At 34.7% G+C, this 6341-nt stretch overlaps 1 protein-coding gene across 2 annotated transcripts in view; it reads left to right on the top strand.

The window, feature by feature from the left end:
* Positions 1 to 1916: 1916 nt before the first annotated feature.
* Positions 1917 to 6341, top strand: part of LOC140047297 (valine--tRNA ligase-like) — a 62334-nt gene continuing 57909 nt past the window's right edge. For both annotated transcript variants that reach the window (XM_072092228.1, XM_072092227.1), the window contains exon 1: positions 1917 to 2087. The gene's annotated coding sequence lies outside the window, so the exon portion shown is untranslated. The remainder of the gene's footprint in view (positions 2088 to 6341) is intronic.

Genomic DNA, 6341 nt, shown 5'->3' with positions numbered 1-6341 from the left:
TCTAGAATTCTCTCGCAATTTTTTTCTTTGCGGCATATTATTTGATCGGCATATCAGTTGCCTTTTATTCACCGCCAGTTATTGAACTTGTTCTGGCCATCGCTGTTCACTTTATTTGCGAGAGAGGTACATGTGTTGATTTCCTATAGAATGGAATGTCAAAAATGTCTTTGGCACGCCGCTCGACAGAGAGAAGTCTGTGCATTGCTGCTGAAACCACGTGCTATAGGAGGGGAATCGTCACAAGGCCAAATCCTCTCAGGGCAGAATCATTCCGCTACCTGCTAAATAGTAAAGAGGGATTTTCCATCTCTTGGGTCTACCGGATTGAGGCGCGGGGGTGTGACAAAATATTATTTTCACTCTGCTATTTTCGAGGGACATGTTAAATTAATTGTAAAGTGAACACGCTCGAAATGCCAACAAACATGGCAGTCATTTGATGAGTGTCGCTATAACATTAACAATTATTGTTTATCGAAAGTTGAAGACTGTCGGTTCAGATTTTGAAAATATGGCGCATACGGATGCACAACTTTTGAACAGTTTGGGCACTTATGTAAAAGTAAAATTTGACACAATATGACTTGAATGAAAAAAACAATCGTTACATAAAAATAAACAGCATCTGGGGCGGATCCAGACATTTTTGAGAGGGGGGGGGGGGGGTCCGCCGATAAAAAGGGCACATCAGATATTGAGTATTTGAGCCACAGCCCCCCATGGTGGGGGTTGTGGCGAAGCGAATTTTGTTACAGGACACACTTAGATGGCCGGAAATGGCACTCTCGCACGCAAAATCCATGATAAATGGCACCTTTTCTAGTTCGCCGGAAATGACACTTTATTAGCAGGGATAACGATGCAAAATTAAAAGTTGTTATTTTTCAACCAATTTAAACATTATCTGTTGGTATTTTGTTTCAATATTCCAATAAAGAAAGAATTACGAAAATCTGACTTGTAGTTTTCGAAATATAGGGTCTAAAACATTGCCGAAAATGATCGTTTTTAGCCACGAACGTTGTAAACAAATTGCGCCATTTTTCGCTAAAATAATTACTGTACATATAATTACGTTTTATAGTAATTTCTTTTATATATCAACATTGGAAATATCAATAAAATATGTTATTAAATGTTTATAAAATATATAGAGTTGTTTATTTAACGGAATTCGTACAAATTCATTGCTCTAAATTTGTGTAGAGTACCGTTCAATACAGAGAGATCACGTGACTTCTTGGTACACGCGCGCGAGAGAAAACATTCCGCTGTGGGTGATTCGTGTCCACCAATCCAAAATAGCCAGAATCCAAAATCATTCAACCGTGAGCTCTGCCGATCGCGGGAAAGCTCAGCTTTGATTGGCTTACGATGACATCATATCACAAAATGGTGGTTTTGTAGTTGAGCCTCACGTAATTTTCACAAATATTGTTTCAAAAATGAAATAAACGAACCTTCTTTATGGTATGTGTGATTTTTCTTTAAAAGATTTGAATAATAAAGGCTTCATATCGAGAAAAAAACATTTTTTTGGCACTTATAATAAATATTTCTCAGAGAAAAAAGCACATGGCTTGTAGAACTATATTATCTTGGCGTAGGAAGACAAACAAATCCCAGGTCTTGAGAGGCTCAACTATAAAAACAAGGTTGAATAGTATAGTGTAAGGACCGTTCAACTTTCGATAAACAATAATTGTTATAGCGACACACTCATCAAATGACTGCAATGTTTGTTGGCATTTCGATCGTGTTCACTCACATGTCTCTCGAACATAGCAGAGTGAAAATAATATTTTGTCACACCCCTGCGCCTAGATCCGGTAGACCCGGAGATGGAAAATCCCTCTTTACTATTTAGCAGGTAGCGGAATGATTCAGCCCTCAGCTCAGAGGATTGTGGTGCATTCCCCTCCTATAGCACGTGGTTTCAGCAGCAACGCACAGACTTCTCTCTGAGCGGCGTGCCAAAGACATTTTTGACATTCCATTCTCTAGGAACAACACGTGTACCTCTCTCGCAAATAAGGTGAACAGCGATTGCCAGGACAAGTTCAATAACTGGCGGTGAATAAAAGGTAACTGATATGCCGATCCAATAACATGCCGCAAAGAAAAAAATTGCGACAGAATTCTGGAGCGCGTGTGTGAAAAAAGACTTACGTCCGACAATTGTAATACTACTAAAATTAAACTTTAGCTAATATGCTTAGCCCTAACCTAGATAAGAGGCCTATGTAGAAAATAATTTAATCAATTTTGATAAAATAATAATTGGTGTAATATTTAATAATGATACACTATTCCTGTTTTAGTAAGCTAGGTATATTACGAACGATTTTTATTTATTGTTGTCCATGTACGTACTAATAAACCTGGCGCTAGTTTCCTTCGCTTGTATTTTTACTCCAAATTTGATAACTAACTTTATCGTGTGAATACCACACCTTAGAAGTATACCTCATGAGTACTTTAATGAAAGAATCACATAAAAAGTAACAAATAAATCCTTAAATTAATGATTTTACAGGCGTGTTTCTCGCACACTGTTCGCGAATTTCACTTATTCAATGTTCAATATTTTTGTTTCTATGGAGCGCCAAAAGAGCAACGATAATAGAGGACTAAAACTCAGTGGAATGCGTCAATTTCTCATGCATTTATTGGTGAAAAACACGTTTTATTTCAATATATTTGTTAATTTGTCAATAAAAATGTTGTAATATGTTACTGCTGATACTGTTCTGTTTTCAAAGAATAATAATCGATCCTAAATCAACATCACTACCTAGTCTAGACCTAGGACATCCTACTAAGGATATTATGATGAATTTTTCTATTTTATTCTTTAAAAGGTTAACGAACCCGTGTACATTATCAACAGTAACATTTTTCCTTACTGACAGTGACAAAATCTATTGAAATTGTACTTGATTTTCACCAAATAATGCGTTAAATATAAATGGATTCCACAGAGTTTTTAGCCCTCTAATTAATTTTGCTCTTTTGGCGTTCCATAGAAACCAAAATATTGAACATTGAGTGTGCGAAATGCGAGAAAAACAACGTCTGTAAAATCACCAATTTAATGGATTTATTGTTACTTTTATGTGATTTTTCTTCATTAAAGTAGGCCTACTAATTCTAAGCTGTGGTATTCAGGATAAAGCCTTGGTTAAATTACAAGGCAGGTGCAAAAGGAAACTAGCCTAGCGGGGCTAGGCCTAGTAGTAGGCTACTTCAATTTCGGTGATTTCCTGCCTTGCAATTTTGAGAAATGATAAAATGATGCCTTGCATTTTTTGATGATGGTAAAACGATGCCTCGCATAAATTTCTGACTTGCCTCGCATGCCTTCCCTGCCTCACGTGCCTCGCTGCCTCGCACTTTGTTACTACCCTAAACTAGTACCCTAATCAGTTAAAAAATCAGTTTAAAAAATTGAAATAATAATGAAAACTATAGAAATAAGCTGCAAATCATTTTCAAACTAAAGATTAGTCAATTCTTAGGACAATTTTTACTCGTTTGTAGAAACGAATCCCTATACAAAAAAATGTCTGCAGGCTTGAAAATGGCGGATACCAGTAGAATTCATATCATAATGTCCTTGTAATGAATGGTCTTTTATTTATTTTGATACAAAGACAACATTTAAAGTATGTTAAATTATTAAGAAAAACATTTTATTACCTTACACTGCAATGAGTCTAAAGTCTGTAAGAGTACATCATTCTTGGTAGATCTTTCCGATACTGCCTCTAAACCCACCTTCTCTCTCTCCATAGCTTAGCAACATTGATCAATACAAACAACTCACTGGTTAAAGTATTGTTATTTATGCTAAGTGCCAACACCTTTTCCGCAGCGTTCTGTGCGTCAAGCGATCTTGTGGTTCAATAAATTCTATACGAAATAAAAATTCAATAACAGTACATTCTACAGATAGGCCTATTGTATTCAATATTTGTTTTCATTTATTATGCTATAGAATATGGAGATCGCCATCCATGCATAGCCAACTGTTTCTGTACGTCACATCAAGCAATCTTGCTGTTCAATAAATTCTATACGAAATAAAAATTCAATAACAGTACATTCTACAGATAGGCCTATTGTATTCAATATTTGTTTTCATTTTTTATGCTATAGAATATGGAGATCGCCATCCATGCATAGCCAACTGTTTCTTGCTCAATAATAAAATTATTTAAATATTCTTCAGGTAACCACATCTATACCGCTATAGCTTTACACAATTACATAATTCATTTTACCATCCATTGCACCTGCTAATTAATTTTCTGGGTTATAGTTCTTTAATCATACAGTTTTTACTAACATTAATAGCCGGAACGAGTGAGGAAATCAACAACATAGGAAAATGACCAACCATATTGGATTTTACCATTGTTAGAGTAGGGTGGAGAACAATGTTGACTTTTCTCATTCTCACAAATTTCCTCATTTTTATCATTCCAAATTAAATTACCGTATATCACCAGGCGGTTTACAATTCATGTTCTGTGCCTGTCTGTTTATATATAAATATTCTTTTGCATGTAGTATATTTTTTACATATCTTCCTACCTGTTTTGATTGCATTGCCACTATTAAATTATTTTAAATCATGAATTGCACCATTTCCTATATTATAGATATACATTGTATCTTGCGCAACATTATTCAGTCTCCCCACCTCGATAGTTAAATCCATTATGGGTTGTTATTGTCCCAGGTGATTACTGTCCAGGTACTTATTTTACCTAGATACTGTATTAGGCACCCAAATTCCTTTACTTATTGAATAATTTACCCTAGAGCAAGAAAACTTCTTTTGCCAGTCTAAATAAAAAAATTGAATAGAGTAATCTTTTGTACAAAATAATTAAAGCATAACATGCTACCATCCATATCTAACAATTGAACTTAGATTTAGTAATGTTTGTTTTGAATACTAGTAGTAGTTACACTATTGTTCCTGTTTTCAATACAGTATGAATTGCAAGAAATAAATAATAGTAGACCTTGAGGGGGAAATATGAAAAGGGCACCACTGAACCTCAATCCCATTGTACTTACAAAAATAAGAATTTGTGTTGCAGTAATCATACTTGTTTACTTACATTTTTGTTGAATTTGTTTGCTATGCCCATGCGTATTTGAGTTTCTGTCTGTCATACTCCCTTCTGCGACGAATCTAGTTCCTTCGATTTTTCGCTGCAGCAAAATTTACTAGTTCGAATTGTTTCTACTTTTTGCGAAGCGAAATATTGCGCCACCAATCAGAGCTCAGGAAATGCTCTTCGAAACGTTGGATTCGCGCGAACAAATTCGCCTAGTGGAAAATCGGCTTGAGTATTATATTATACGTATGAAACGCCATATGTGCCAAAATATTTATCTTAACTAATTACGGGCTAGAACCTAGGGCGGATTGCTATAAAACAGTTTTACCTGATGGTCTTAACTCCCCGATTATAGCCGGCTTTATCGGAATGAGATAAATGGTCTAAAGCCACTCCTGTTAGACCATTGCTATAAAACAGTCTTAACTATTCTAGGCTAAGAATAAAATCACCATTATTATTTGACTTAACACTTAAAACCTGTTAAATTGGCTGTCTTTCACAATAATAAGTAAAAGCAACAAAAAAGAGAGGTTTAAGACTGTTTTAAGACTCCTTCGAGTAGGCTTTAATTTTAAAGACTGCTTACAGGTTAGACTGCGGTATAGCAATGGTCTATAATAAAGACTACTTGCTACATGACGAATTATAGCAGGCTAAGCGATAAGACCGTTATAGCAATCAGCCCCTGGTCTACTACAACATATGTATTTCTAAAGTAAGAATAGTAAAATAGACAATAACATTTTCCATATGTTAATTGACAATTACTATACAGGGTATATAATATATCATATATATATATACTATAGATGGTTTGTGCTAATTTTACAATGTATCATTTTAGCCTAATAATAATCATTCATTACGGTATATTATAAATCATAGATTCTGTAAACAATTATGGGAAACAAAAATATTGCTTAAGATTGCAACGTTTATATCAAAACAATTTACTATTCATAACACAAGTGAAAATTGCATAAAACAAAAACCCATCCCTATTTTACAATGGTATTGTCCATTAATGGGGGAATTTATCAGTAAATTACCATAACAACTTTAACAAAAAGTTGAACTTTGACCAAGCTATTCCAAGCTGAATGAATGGGTTCACAAAAAATTCCACTAATACTAACTTTGTATGATCCATTTTGAATATGATACAAATTTCCTCAGTTTCCACTTTCAAAAAACATACTG

This window comes from Antedon mediterranea, chromosome 4 (assembly GCF_964355755.1).
Source record: "Antedon mediterranea chromosome 4, ecAntMedi1.1, whole genome shotgun sequence".
Lineage (NCBI taxonomy): Eukaryota > Metazoa > Echinodermata > Crinoidea > Comatulida > Antedonidae > Antedon > Antedon mediterranea.
Note: the sequence above shows the minus strand (reverse complement) of the source record. Positions and strands in the feature narration are given on the sequence as shown.